Below are 14,706 nucleotides of genomic sequence, written 5' to 3'. Positions count from 1 at the left end.
CATACTTGTCCTGACCTTTCCTTTGTTGTTGGCCTTATTGCTCGGTTTATGCAAAACCCACATGAAATTCATTGGAAAGCAGTTGAAAGAGTACTTCGTTATGTTCAAGGTAAAATTCAGTTTGCGACTCATTACACTGCAGAAGCATCTCCTCTATTGGCTGGTTTCACTAATTCTGATTGGGCTAGTGACCTTGATGATCGGAAGTCTACTGCAGGTTATGTGTTCACTCTTGGTTCATGACCTATTATATGGGCTTGCAAGAAACAAAGTGCCATTTCTCTTTCTTCAGTAGAAGCTAGTAAGGATGCCCTGTGGCTTAATCAGATCCTGTCAGAGTTTGGCTTTCAGCATCAGCATCTAACTACACTTTTATGTGATAATCAAAGTGACATTCAACTATGCAAAAATCCAGTCCAACATCATCGCAACAAACACATTGAACTGCACATGCACTTCATCAGAAAGCTCATTGATGACCATGTTCTTGAAGTGAAATATTGTTCAACAGACGATCAAGTTGCAGACATCTTTACAAAGGCTCTCACAGAGGCGAAGTTTACTAAACTTTGAATTATGGTTGGAGTTCAGGAAGTTGTCACTAAGGGGGGATAGGCTCTAAAGCCTCCTTCATTCTCCTATTGTGTCATATTTTTACATCCTTCAATCCTATCCCAAGTTGTTCTTAAGGGGGGATGTTAGGATATTCCGACACATAGGAAATAGTTAAGTATAACTTCGTCTAGTCTAGAGTTAGGTAAAGGTGTGTTTCTTTACTATGTTATTTTGTAGCTTACAATCTGATAGTCACGATATGTAGTGATCTGATGATTCATTCTCTCCTCAGTATTACCTACATGTGATCCATGGCTTAACACCCGATTGGTCCATGATCTCTATTTAAAGAGCATGAAGGGTCATTTGTAGGGTAACCATTCATGAGAGAAGCTTATGTAATTTTTTATTCTTTTATTAATAAATTGCCTGACGTGGCCGTGTTGGCTCAGACCGTGGATTTGTTTCCCTCTTTGAGGTTTTTAACCACGTCAACTATACTGGTGTATTGATCTGTGATATGTTTGTGAGCAGTGTCCTTTGGTGTTCTCTCTGAGGAACTTACCCTGTATATTCCTACACATGTTACATGCACTAGATCTAGAATATGATTAAATTTTGATCACAAGCATCTTTTTCAATTGTTGTTGACCCATTATTCAAGGGGAATTGAGTTAGATCACTTAGGGAACTACACAATATCACCCAGGTTTTGATACACCTTGATAATTGTGCTTGAGTAACTCTATGCTAGAGCTTGCCTAGGGTTTCTTGACTTTATAGAAGGAATGTTTGATCTAGGGTATTCACCGCTTCTACAAATACCTTTGATCCCTGCATATTCAATCCCGATAGGCTATTGGATTTGTGCATTTCACAGTGCAAGAATTGCACTATCTATAGATAGTACACCAAGTACAGGTAGTTGTGTAAAATTGGGAGTAAAGATTTATTTCCTTACACATTAATGTCTTGATGATTTCTTTCAGAGTCCTTTATTTTCATTTCCTTTCACAGCACCTGTGAATATTTGGATTTTATTAATAATGGTTTTTAGGACATTTAATTATGAGTTGTGTGGATAAATGTATATGAAATTAATGTCATTATGAGATATTGTTTTTGCACATAGTGATTTCTTTTCAATTGATGGGTTTATAATACACTAATGTTTTGTTAGATAATTTTCTTAATAAAGTTTGGGGACTTTTAAAAATACTTGTGAAAGGCTTTCATCTACTTTCAGAGAGAGAACTTTGATTTATTTGCATGAAAAAGTAGAAAATAGAGCATAGTGCAGGAATCCAATTTGGAGCTTATGCATTTACTAGTAGAAAATGAGAAATTATTGACTAGGTGACTAAAAAAAGTTATTCACCACAACGTTTTTTAGTGAAATATGACCAAAAATGAGAAATGTTAAGTGAAACAACTAAAAATGACTAACATGAATGACTAATTTAGTCTAGGAACAACAATATGACCACCTAAAAATTACTACATTAATACTAATTAGTCATTTATGTTAGTCATTGTAATTGTGTATGGAAAATTCAAGATGATGGATGAAGATCCATGTGAATAGAGCCCAGCAAATAATATTTTCCTAATAAAAATTGAGAGTGCGTTTGGGTTTGTAAAATAAACACATGTCAAAACTTCAAAAAAAAAAAAACTTAAAAGTGTGTCTGGATTTGTAACATAAGCCCATATCAAAACTTTATATGGTGATAAATTTAACGTTTATCTTTAAATATTCTTATGGCCACCTTAAGGTACTAGGAAAACTCTAATATGATTGATGCAAATATAATTGATAACTTCTTGTCACCATGTAAATTCAACCCTAATTCGAGAAGCCCAAATAGCCATTAGAAAATGATGTATAATTTTTTTAAAGAAAACATGTAGATAGATTTAAGTTTATATAATGTAAACACATACTCTAACCTCTTGGTGCCATGAATTTGAACCTAGGGTCATATGTCAGTATGTAAACTCAAGGCATTGGGAAAAGAGCCATGTGAATAGAACTTCATTCACTCCAAGACCAAATTTGATATTGAGTAAACTCAAGGCATTGGGAAAAGAGTCATGTGAATATAACTTCATTCACTCCAAGACCAAATTTGATATTGAACTTAGTAAGTGGATCTCAATGCGACCAAGTGATAACCTATTTTAGTTTGTAGTATTTAAAATGAAAGAAGACAAATGCTCGACAAACACTTTCCACTCCAATGACAAAATACAAATAAAAAATGGGTTGACGCATTTAGAATTAACTTAAATAAAATACAAGTTGCAAAATTAACTTAATCCTTTCAAACTTATACATTTAAGTCAATCCTTAAAAACTTTACATAATTAATTAACTAATAACAATAATATAATTTAAAGTTACTATTAAGCTAGAAACCAAATTGCTATATAAAATCCATTTATTCCTAAAAGAAAGATAGTCTAATATTTAAAATTTATGGAGATATACATACTAGGCCAATTTGAATTTGAACCTATAACATTGTATGATATATCTAAATAAATTATTTTATAATATAATAATATAATATATCATTTCTTATCAAATTTATAACAAAATAATGCAACAAAATGAGGTTATTTTCCAAACAAGTCACATCATTGAATAATCATCTAAATCCACTAATTCTTAAAATAATTACATGGTGGAAAATTTGTGATGTATATTGTTACATTCCAATTCAATAGAAAAAGAAAACAATGAAAAATACTCGATTTTCTATTTCTTCATGGGTTAGTTAAAAATGATCAAACTTTTCCTCATGATTCTCCCCCCAAAAATAAGTGTTTTCTTAAGCTATCGTATTTAGCGTCAACATTTTTTTGATCAGTGAAGCAACCACAATGATCATGGATTCTTAACCAAACCTACAGACCACCAAATGTTGGAAGGTGCCAGGTAGGTAAACGAGAGAGGGGAGGAATAGGGGTATTTAGTGGAGTGGTCACTGAAATCTCAGACACTTCTTAAAAAAATAGGTGGATGCGCCAGGTTTTGGGTTTGAATTATGTGTACGGGATACTCTACCTTGTTGGGTCAGTGAAAAAACCAGCTACCCAAATGGAGATCCAGGTAATAGTTAATTTCTCTCACCTCACTGATGATAGAATGTGGTTTCATTCATTACAAACTCATTAATACAGGGTTTGAAACTTTGAATGAAATATATCTAATGAAGAAAGAATTATTGTTTTGTGATTTTTTCACCTATTTTCCATTCAGCTACAAGGGGGAATGATGTTTGGGGTTTTTAATGGAAAATTATTGAATTTTCTGAACCAACATTGATGATCAATTAACCCATTCAGATATGAGGGTGAGGGATGTTTGGGGATTTTAATGGGGAAACTATTGAATTTTCTGGACCAGAATTGATGACCAGTTGACCCTTTTGAGGATTAATATTATGCACATAAGATAAAGTGCAGACTAAAACCAAGAGGACAGGCATGGTAGAGAATGGAGGTGAAAAACGAGAGGAATTGGACTTAGCCTCTGCAATTAGCAATGGAGAGGATTTGGGTTCAATAATTAGACAAGAATTTGAGGTTGGGAAGCCAGAATCCCTATTGCAACAACTCAAATATTTTGTCAAGAAAAAGGAGATTGAAATAGAGGACTTATGTAAAGTTCATTATGAGGAATTCATCCATGTAGTGGATGAGCTCTTTGGGGTTTTAGTAGATGCAGATGAGTTAAAAATGGGATGGAAAATGAGAATTATCAGCTTCAACAAGTGGGTAATTATCTCCTAGCTAAATCTGAAGAGATTCTAGAAGCTTATGCAATTAAGAAGAACTTAAAAGAAGCGATCCAGTCATCGAAAATATGTGCACATGCCATGGAGTTATGTGTGAAATGAAACCATGTTATAAATGATAGTTACTACCCCACATTGAAAACTTTAGACTCGATAGAAAGAGATTACTTTCCCAGAATTCCAGCCAAGGCGCTTCAACAAATGCTAGAAAAGAAGATCCTTGAAATCAAATCCCACATTGATAAAAGAGTGAACAGGAGTATCATTAAATAATTTGGTCAGTTGAAAATTGGGCAAGCATCTTTAGCTCGACAGAGAGAAGAGGAATTGCAAGGCCAAAAAAAAGTAGGCAGAGGAATAAAGCAAGTCAGGTGTAAGGGAATGTGTATATGCTTTATACAATAAGGATACAAAAGATGCTGATTCTATTTTGAAATTCGACATCACTCTGCTTTATAGCGAACACCATAACCAGACTTGCCTTGGGCTTGAAGACCAATTCAAAAATTACTACTATACAAATCATCAATTGTAGCTTAATTCAAATTTGCAAATCTCATCAGTGAAACACTTCGTAGAATCACATCAGTTATCTTTGCTCAGATTGTTGGGTTTTTCATAGTCGAAGACCATGTCTTGAGGATGACTGGAGGATTAATCTCCACTTCCCAGGAGGAAACGATGTTGGATACAACTATAGCAAAGATGAGTTGTATCTTAGAGGATTAGTTTTCGCATATGCAGGTTGCAAGCCATATTCTCCTTATCAAGGACTATGTGAGTCTACTTGGTATGACTTTGAGAAGATATGGCTACCAGATGGGTCCTATGGTTGATATTTTGGACAAGAAAAGAGACAAGTGTCATGAACTTCTTCTAAATGAATGCAAAAAATAGATCAATGATGTCCTTACTAATGACAAATATGAGCAGATGGTGATGAAAAAAGAGTATGAGTAAAACATGAACATGTTGGCATTCCATTTATAGACATGAGATATCATGCCTACTTTCCTTGCACCATTTTATGCCACAATGCCTAATTTCTTTTGAATTGTGAGGTCTTCCATAGAGGATTATGTGAGCTATCTATCCTATGGAGGTCACATGGATTTTTATGATGTCGTGAAGAAGTATCTAGATAAGATTTTGATCAATTTTATGAATGAGGATTTACTCGAATTGATCAGCATTTCCATGTTGGGGGTATCTCATTCCATCCATACTGTTGCCAACATGATAGTTTTAGAGTGAGCTTGTGACATTTTTATGTAGCATGCTGCCCAATTTTGTGGCATTCATATGCGCTTGGTAGAAAGGTTGCATGTTGCATTGTTTGCTCGAACTAACTTGAAGAACTCTGAAGATGTTGCACATGAAGCAATGTTGAGGCTAGTTAAGTCTAAGGTAGATGATTTTATGTTGCTACATGAAAACATCAATTGGAACCCAGATGAAGTTCCACAAAAGTAATTTAGTTGGAGATCTTAGTTTCTATAGTACAGAAAAACATCACCATTGGATGCTTTAGAGAACATAGGAATAGGGGTGTTGACGCACATATTAGACTACCTCATGGTGTTACTTATGAGGGACAATTTCAAAAGGTTCAATATAAATTCTATAATGGGTATTGATAATGATTTAAGAGTGTTAGAGTCCTTTGTCGAGGAGAGATTCGACAACGCTAGCTTGAGTGAGATTCAAGGTGCTACAAGTTTGAAGGGTTCCTTGACAAAAGTCCAAAAACTGATTAATATTTTATTGAACAACCAGCCAGAGAACTTCATGAACCCTATTATAAGGGAGAAACAATATAGTGCTTTGGATTATAGAAAGGTTGTAGTGATTTTTGAGAAATTTAGAGATGCACTTGAAAGGTTATTTGGAAGCTTGCTCAGTAGGAATTTAAAGCAGAATTCCCTGAAAAATTCCATGGATACATTAGTAAGGAAATTGAAAGATTTCAACTGGAGGATTGAATGGTATGTTTCAAGTCACTACTAGAAACATTGGATATTTAATTTCTATTCATGCTTTTGTTTCATTAGATTAAAGGTTGTTTACATGTTACAAGTTTATAGAAATATGCTTTCTATTTCTCAGAGTGTTTAGGAAAAATAAAATTTGTTGTATGGAGTATTTGTCTAGCTACAAAAGTTAAAAGCCTCGGTAAAATCAACAAATTAGCCCATGAGACTTAGGTGAATTATATCATTAATAAAGAAATTCTTTATGATATACTATGTCATGTGCAATATTGTTTTTCCCCTTGCAGTAAACAAGTATCCTCAAGCAATGAAACTGGGCATACAGGATGCCTATAATTTGTTAAAATATGTGTAAACTTGGAGAAATTAACCATTTTATGATTTAAAATGAAATAAGGTACATAATACAAAAGATACTTTAGAAACCTTTGATGAAAGAGGAGGCAATGTTTCTTGAATAATGCTTGATTGGACACTAAATTTGGGATGATTGAAATCTGTGTTTGTATTTTTTAGAGGGTAAAAGGCAGGGAGTTTCTATTGGTAGAACATGGTTATTGAAGCTATATAACTTTCAATAACAAGATTTGCAACTTAGTTAAGAACTGAAAAAAATGGTTGAAGCTTCTCTCTTCATGAGTATTTCTTTTCCTAGTCTTACCTAACCAACATTATTATTTGTCAGGTATCTTTTAGTTACAGATTTTATTGTGTATTAACATTGTAATTTTGTATTTAATACCTTGTAATATAGTTTTTATTTGAAATAATATAAAAAGGATAGAAAATTATATTGTAATGATGATGTTGTTATATGTATAAGGTCATGATTTCTAGTAAAGGGATATAATGACCACATATACAGTGCCCTGGACTATGGTAAATCACCATCCAACTTACAAATACCAAATAGTATATAAAAAAAATGTCCAATGTGGACATTTTTAGGATACAATGATGTATGAAATTGTTATCAAAATGAAGGTTGTGATTTTGAAATTTCTTAGGAAAGGCAGTGGAACCCCATTTGCTATCTAGTCCACTACTCCCAATTTCACATCTCTTATTTCCTAGTCTTAAACTGTGTAGATTTTCTTGTATCCTTTTCACTCTTGCCCATCCTTACTTTTCTTTGTATGAAGCAACTTATGCTTCTAATCTATGCGTCATTGCACCTCTCTTGTCTTTGCCTTCATGCCCCTCTTACATATATAACATCCTCACTTAGCAATTACAAGCTAAATACTAACCCCTCTAGCTCAAGATCAAGAAACCACGTTTGGTAAAGATCATCGAAATCTTATTTCAAGGAGAAATTATTGGTACATGATTGTTGCTTTCTATTCTATGTTTCACTGCTCTCCCTTACTGTAACCACCTTTCTCCACTATTTTTGAGCTACCCCGTGTTCTCACTTATTAGCAGGCCTTCCCATCCCACACTAGAAGAGGGGTTTGTGGGGTTATGATAAGAATAGAATACCTCATGCTCAACTAGGCCTGGATTTCATGTAGGTCCTATGGAAAATTCAAATTGGAAAAGATACTATAATAATTTGTTCAAAGTATGCCTATCTATTTTCATGGCATTTTTCGTTACACCAATCTTCCCATTTTGATGGTGAATATTTACTTGAAAAATGCATGCTATCCATGATTGTCAACAAAATCACAATTTGTTTTTTTACACCAAAATCACATGCTTACTATAGTTAAAAGATTCAACAGAATCCCTAATTTTGTGGTTCCAACTTCCTGCTACAACAAGGCATACCTAGCTCCGTCTTTAATTTCAAATTTCAATTCCATGAATCCATAGTCTAGTTTCATAACTCTCAAGTAAATTTCTTTTTCCATGGTTCAATATTTTATAAAGATCATTTTCCATCTTCATAAACTCCTCTCTTTCAGTTAATTGACCCTCTTTCATTGAGTTTGAATAGTTTTGTGCATTGATCAACTTTATCAGCTTCACAAACAATTCTGTAAACAAATCTTGATTCTCCTCTCTTGCCTCGTGATATTTCAATATGTTTTATACTATTCATTGCAGGGTGATGACACACTCAAAATTGAAACATAAAGGATGATCACTGCAAGGCATCGATACCTAAAAGCCTGAAATGTGAAAATTGTAACCTTTTTGCAGGGCAATAACTACTGCAAAAATTGAGATAACTTGGCTAGAGATGAATAATTCCAACACTCAAATATATATATATATATATATATATATATATATATATATATATATATATATATATATATATATTATGTATGTTGAATAGAGTCACAATACCTTCCAAGTATCTATATAAATATGTATTCAATACTTTAAGTGTTTATTATACACTCACTTGTTTGTTCAATGCAATCTTTTCTTTTAGATTATCCCATTAGAGCTAGTTGATGAAGGTGAGTAAACATGGAATCATGTTTGGACTAAATTTATTTTCTAGAGTTTGTCGGTGAGGAGAGAGGGTGAAAGTTTTGTCAATGGCTTGCATTAGAGGTTTGTCAATGATTTGGACTAGAAACGATGGGCACACAACCATGCCCTCCCAACATGGGAACAATACAATGAAACTTCATCTAGTGATTGATGTTCCATTGAGGGCACTGAAGGGCTTATGGCACACAAATGATTTCACGTGGATTGAGAGCTTAGGAATTTCATTTGTAGATTACCTCCTATGCATGGAAGTTGGGTTTAGTACTGATTGGAATTAAACTTGTGGTTAGATGGGTTTGTACTAGTTTAATCTTCCCTTTTGACAAAACCTAGAACTCAATTCATTTGATTCGATACATCTAGTTCTTATAATTATTTTAGGCATTATCCATTATTTTCTTTGTTTAATGGATCCACGTTGAGGATTTTTAACAGTTTAGTGTCTCATACACTCTAGGATACTAGGCACCCTCATATCATGCCAATGTACTAGTAAACTTACCTTTACAACATCAAAATGTAGATTGCTCCCTTGAACATCCTCCTCCCCATAAGCCATGCTTTGTTTTTGGCCTCTTAGCCACTACCATCCAACCTCAACACCGAGTTATAATACCATGTTAAAAATCATAACTTCTATGAAGCAATATGGCAATTTTCCCTAGACAATTGGTTGGGAAAACACTATTGTCAGGGGTGAGAACTACATAAACAATGTGACCATTATAGTAGACAAAAGATTATTACTCTAAAAGGATGTGTGAATTAAGATAAGATAGTATTATGAATTTTCAACAAATGACAAACAAATATTTCAATGGGTCTAGAGAGGGAAACCATAGATCAATAGATTATGACAGTGTGAACATTCCTAGATTCTAAAACGTTAGCAAAAATGTTATGAAACCAGCTCAAGAAAAGATAGAAAAGATAGATCAATGCCTTAGAATTTAGTCTCTTCGAGGGGGCAACCTCCTTTACATTGCATAAATGAACAATTCTTGGATGATCCAAATGAAAAGACCTCCTTTCTATATATAGTAGTCTAAGGGGTCATAACATAATTAGAGCCGACATAACAATAATAATGTAAGGGCACAATAATAATAATAGTGGGCTTCTATGGGGCACAATAGTAACAATATGGGCACTACATGGGTACTTCAATATAATAAGTGGGTTGTACTAATAACAGTAAGGGGTTACACTAGTAGTATAGGGGCCTAACATGCCCCTCTCCTTCAAAAAGCGTTGTCCTTAACACTTGAGTAGTTCTTGATGCTTCTATATAAAATTCTTGCCCTCCAATGTGGAATCTTCAACGAGTAAGTTCTTCCACTTGATGAGATACTCTGAAATTGATCGATTTCGTAGCTGTTGGGTTCTTGTTTCTATGACTACTCCAAGTTCCAATATGATTTTTCCTTCCTCTTTAATTTCTGGCAATATTGTTTGAAATGGGATCTTTTGCAACTTTTGAATAAGTGGCCATACTTCTTCATCCTTCTTCCATTCATCCCTTGCTTCATTTATCCAATCTGGTTGGATAATAGAAATAGCACAAAACAATGCTTCCACATCCTCATCCTTTCTTGAGAGTGCATCTACCTGTTGTTTCATTTGATTTTGCACCAAAGTGGCGTTATCCTTTAAAAGTTGGAGAACTTGTTGTTGATGCTCGATGTGATCTTTCACTGCCTGAACCTTTTTCTTCTTGATATGTCCTTCTATCTCTAGAGTTTGAGGAGTGGTAATTTCTTCCAATCCTTTACAATATATGGTCAGATTCATTTCTTGATGCTCGATGTGATCTTTCACTTCTTGAACATTTTTCTTCTTGATATGTCCTTCTATCTTGATAGTTTGAGGAGTCGTAATTTCGACCAATGAATTACAAGATATGGTTGGATTCATTTCTTCTTTCTTGATGTGATCTTTCACTTCTTGCACCTTTTTCTTCTTGATATGTCCTTCTATCTTGAGAGTTTGAGGAGTGGTAATTCTTGCCAATGCTTTACAAGATATGTTCTGATTCATTTCTTCTTTCTTTGGGTGGGGCCCTGGCGTATATCCTCTTCTTTTGATGTTTCTTGATCCTTTTCTTCCTCCTCTTCATATTCTATGTAAAATAATTTCTTCTCAGCACACTTGTGACCATTAGTGCATTTGCTATCACAATTATAACAAAGCCCTTTTTCTCTTTTTTCTTCCAATTGTTGTCGTGTAACCCTTGTAGGTTGTGGAAGCCTAGGAGAAACAACACTTCCATCTTTATAGTTGTGAGGGGTATGCTTCCTGGTTTCGATAATTTTGCTTTCCACTATGTCACAAAGCCTTTTTACTCTTTCCAATTGTTGTGGTGTTGCTCTAAAGAAGGTATTGCTCTTTCTGTCCTCATAATGTGCTATCATTTCCTCTGTGAAAATTGACCATGTAACAAGTTGTTTACGAGAACAAAGCCCTTCATACCATAAAAATTGATCTGGTTCTAAATATGAAGATGCAATACATACCTTTTGTAATAGTGGTACACAATGTAGATCAAAATATTGCTCCATCTGAAGTATCCAATTTACCGGATCCTTGCCATCAAACTTCCTCATCTTGCTTTTTCTTGATTTTAGGAGCTTGATCTTGAAATGACTGTAACTCTGTCCTTTCAAATCTTTAAGTTTTGAAATTACGATCTACAGTAGCCATCTATGTCCTCTTTCCAACGCCACCAGTCTGATCCAAATTGGATTCTCCAAGGAAGAGTTATGCGAAATCTACCACAGTGACCTGATTATAGACTAGTTCAGTAGAGTGAATTTGTATGATGTGCCATGAGTCACTGTTTTGACCTTTTTCTCTGAAAGATATACACAAGAAACTAAAGTCCGTCCTCTTTCTGTGCCTTCTTATGAAATTTCAATCCGATTCTCAGAGAGAAAGTTATGACAATTTTCCCCAGGTCACCTGTTTGGAATGTAATTCAGGAGTCTATAAAAAGACCAACTTCCTCAATCATATCTCTACAAATATAGTGTGAAAAGCTCTGAAATTTGGACCCGAGGTTCAGCGCAATTTCTTCTCAAATGGGTTTTTTTTTTAGCTTCTGAAATGTCGTAGAAAAGAAGTTATAGCGAAAATGCCACGATGACCTGTTTGGAGCAGCGAAACCCTAGAATCCAAAGCTCCGATACCAAATGTTATGAAACCAGCTCAAGAAAAGATAGAAAGGATAGACCAACGCCTTAGAATTCAGCCTCTTCAAGGGGGAAACCTCCTTTACATTACTTAAATGAACAATTCTTGGATGACCCAAATGAAAAGACCTCCTTTCTATATATAGGAGTCTAAGGGGTCATAACATAATTAGAGCCGACATAACAATAATAATGTAAGGGCACAATAATAACAATAGTGGGCTTCTATGGGGCACAATAGTAACAATATGGGCACTACATGGGTACATCAATATAATAAGTGGGTTGTACTAATAACAATAAGGGGTTACACTAGTAGTATAGGGGCCTAACAAAAAATTGTTGAGGCTAGTCAAGTATAAGGTAGATGAGTTTATGTTTCTAACTGAAAACATCAATTGGAACCTAGATGAAGTTCCAAAAAATGGCAGTGAGTATCTAAATGAGGTGGTAATTTACTTGGAGATGTTGATTTCTACAACTCAACAAATATTACCATTGGATGCTTTGGAGAAGTTAGGAAGGGGGGTGTTGAAGTGCATATCGAACTGCCTCATTGTGACACTTATGAGGGACAATGTCAAAAGATTCAATATAAATGATATAATGGGTATTGATAATGATTTAAGAGTGCTAGAGTCCTTTGCCGAGGAGAGATTCCGCAACACTGGCTTGAGTGATCTTCAAGGTGCTAAAGTTTGAAGGACTGCTTGAAAGAAGTGCGGCAGCTAGTTAATATTTTATTGAGCAACCAACCAAAGAACTTCATGAATCCTATTATAAGGGAAAAATACTATAGTGCTTTGGATTATAGAGAGGTTGCAATGATTTCTGGGAAATTTAGAGATGCGCTTGAAATGTTATTTGGAAGCTTTGGGGGTAGGAATTTAAAGCAAAACCCCCAAAAAAGTCCATGGATACATTAGTAAGGAGATTGGAAGATTTCAACTCAAGGATTCAATGGTATGTTTCAAGTCACTACTGGAAACATTGGATGTTTAATTTCTATTCATGCTCTTGTGTCATTAGATTAAAGGCTATTTACATGTTACAGGTTTATAGCAAAATGCTTTCTATTTCTTAGAGCATTTAGCAAAAATAAAAATAAAATTGTATGGATTATTTGTCTAGCTACAAAAATTAAAAGCCTTGGTAAAATCAACAAATTAACCCATGAGACTAAGTTGAGTTATATCATTAATAGATAAATTCTTTATTATCTACTATGTCATGTGCAATATTTTTTTTCCCCTTTCCCTTTAGTGTGAACTGAACTTCTCTCCTAACAAAAAAGGTTGAGGGAACGCCTTGATGTAGCTGAATGGAAATGTTAAATGAAATCAGTATATGTCGTAATTGTAGAAAAACAACACTTATGATGAGAAGAGGAGCTTATTCGAGGTTTGAATTTTTTCTTTTATAATTCTTTTGCAAACAATTTTCTCTGCTTTTTCCTTGTCCAATATTCCATACTGAGAATAGAAGTGTTAGATCTAAAAATCCTCATAGAAAAAATTACTTTGTTGAATCTGTTGTTTGTGATTAAAATGCCAGTTTGCATGGCCTAGTAGGAGGGGAGAAGATGGAACTTTGTCCTAATTCCGATATAGGTGGACAGGTAAATTTATTACAAAAGATTTATATTTTTTTTATTTGTCTTCACCTACTTCTACAATATTGAATAGTTGCAGTCAAATTTCTCACAAAGGAATTTAGAGAAGTAGGGGATTGAACCATCATTACCTTATTCTATTAGGAGTATAATTGGATTACCACCAAGTGAAACATGTGTTCATTTCTCATGCATGTGGAATATGTTTTAGAGTTTCCAAAATCACTTGCAAAAATGCCAGACATGTCTAGAGTGGACCTACTAACATGCCTGATTTGTTCTCCTAAAGTGGATTCTAGCAATGGAGATCCAGCGGAAACATTGACTTTTAATCAAGATAAGGACATTCTAGAGGGTGTAGGGGCATACATAATTTTAATCCCTTATGGATGCAAAGAAAAGTATATTCCGAAAGAATTATTATGGCCATACATTCCAGAAATTGTAGATTGAACACTAGGTCATATTTTTAATATTTTCAAAGAATTGGGAGATCTGATTAGAGAAGGAACATTTGTATGGACATATGTAATCCATGGCCACTACGTAGATGTAGAGGTGTTTTTTCCTTCTTTCTGGTAGTTTGAACATTCCAATGGTTTTGACAAGTCATTCTCTAAGCCGAAATAAACTAGAAATGTTATTGAAATGAGGATTGCATTCCAAGGAAGATATCCATGAAACATACAAGATCATGCATAGGATTTCTTAGGGCCTGGATCTACCTCAGGCGGAAGAAAGGTAGGTCTAGGGTAACATCAAACCACGCTTAACTTGGTAGCTAGCCCTACCAGGTCGGGAGAGGGCTCTCTGTCAATCTCAATTAGAATATGGCAACTAGGGCTTGAGATGACTAAAATGAATGCTAATTTTAGGCTAGGTATATGGATCAGAGAAGTTCTTTTGATTTTAAGTTTTGGTTGGTAGATCAATTGGAGAAGGCAGCTTGGGTCTGGGAAATCAACTCAGAGATATAGTCATGTTCTGTGGGGTAGGGTAGAAAACAACTTATGTACTAGCAAAGGAGTGAGATGGTAGAATAAGACTGCTAAGGAGTTGAGGAGGGCACAATAAATTATGAATCCTCTTCAAATAGTGAAAAAATT

General features: G+C 34.5%; 1 pseudogene; it reads left to right on the top strand.

The window, feature by feature from the left end:
* Positions 1 to 3,580: 3,580 nt before the first annotated feature.
* LOC149186864 (exocyst complex component SEC15A-like) lies at positions 3,581 to 14,312 on the top strand (annotated as a pseudogene).
* Positions 14,313 to 14,706: the final 394 nt, after the last annotated feature.

Source organism: Pinus tabuliformis, chromosome 3_1, assembly GCF_031772625.1.
Source record: "Pinus tabuliformis cultivar Carrire ecotype Pingquan chromosome 3_1, CPIR1, whole genome shotgun sequence".
Lineage (NCBI taxonomy): Eukaryota > Viridiplantae > Streptophyta > Pinopsida > Pinales > Pinaceae > Pinus > Pinus tabuliformis.
This window is presented reverse-complemented; position numbering and strand designations above follow the sequence as displayed.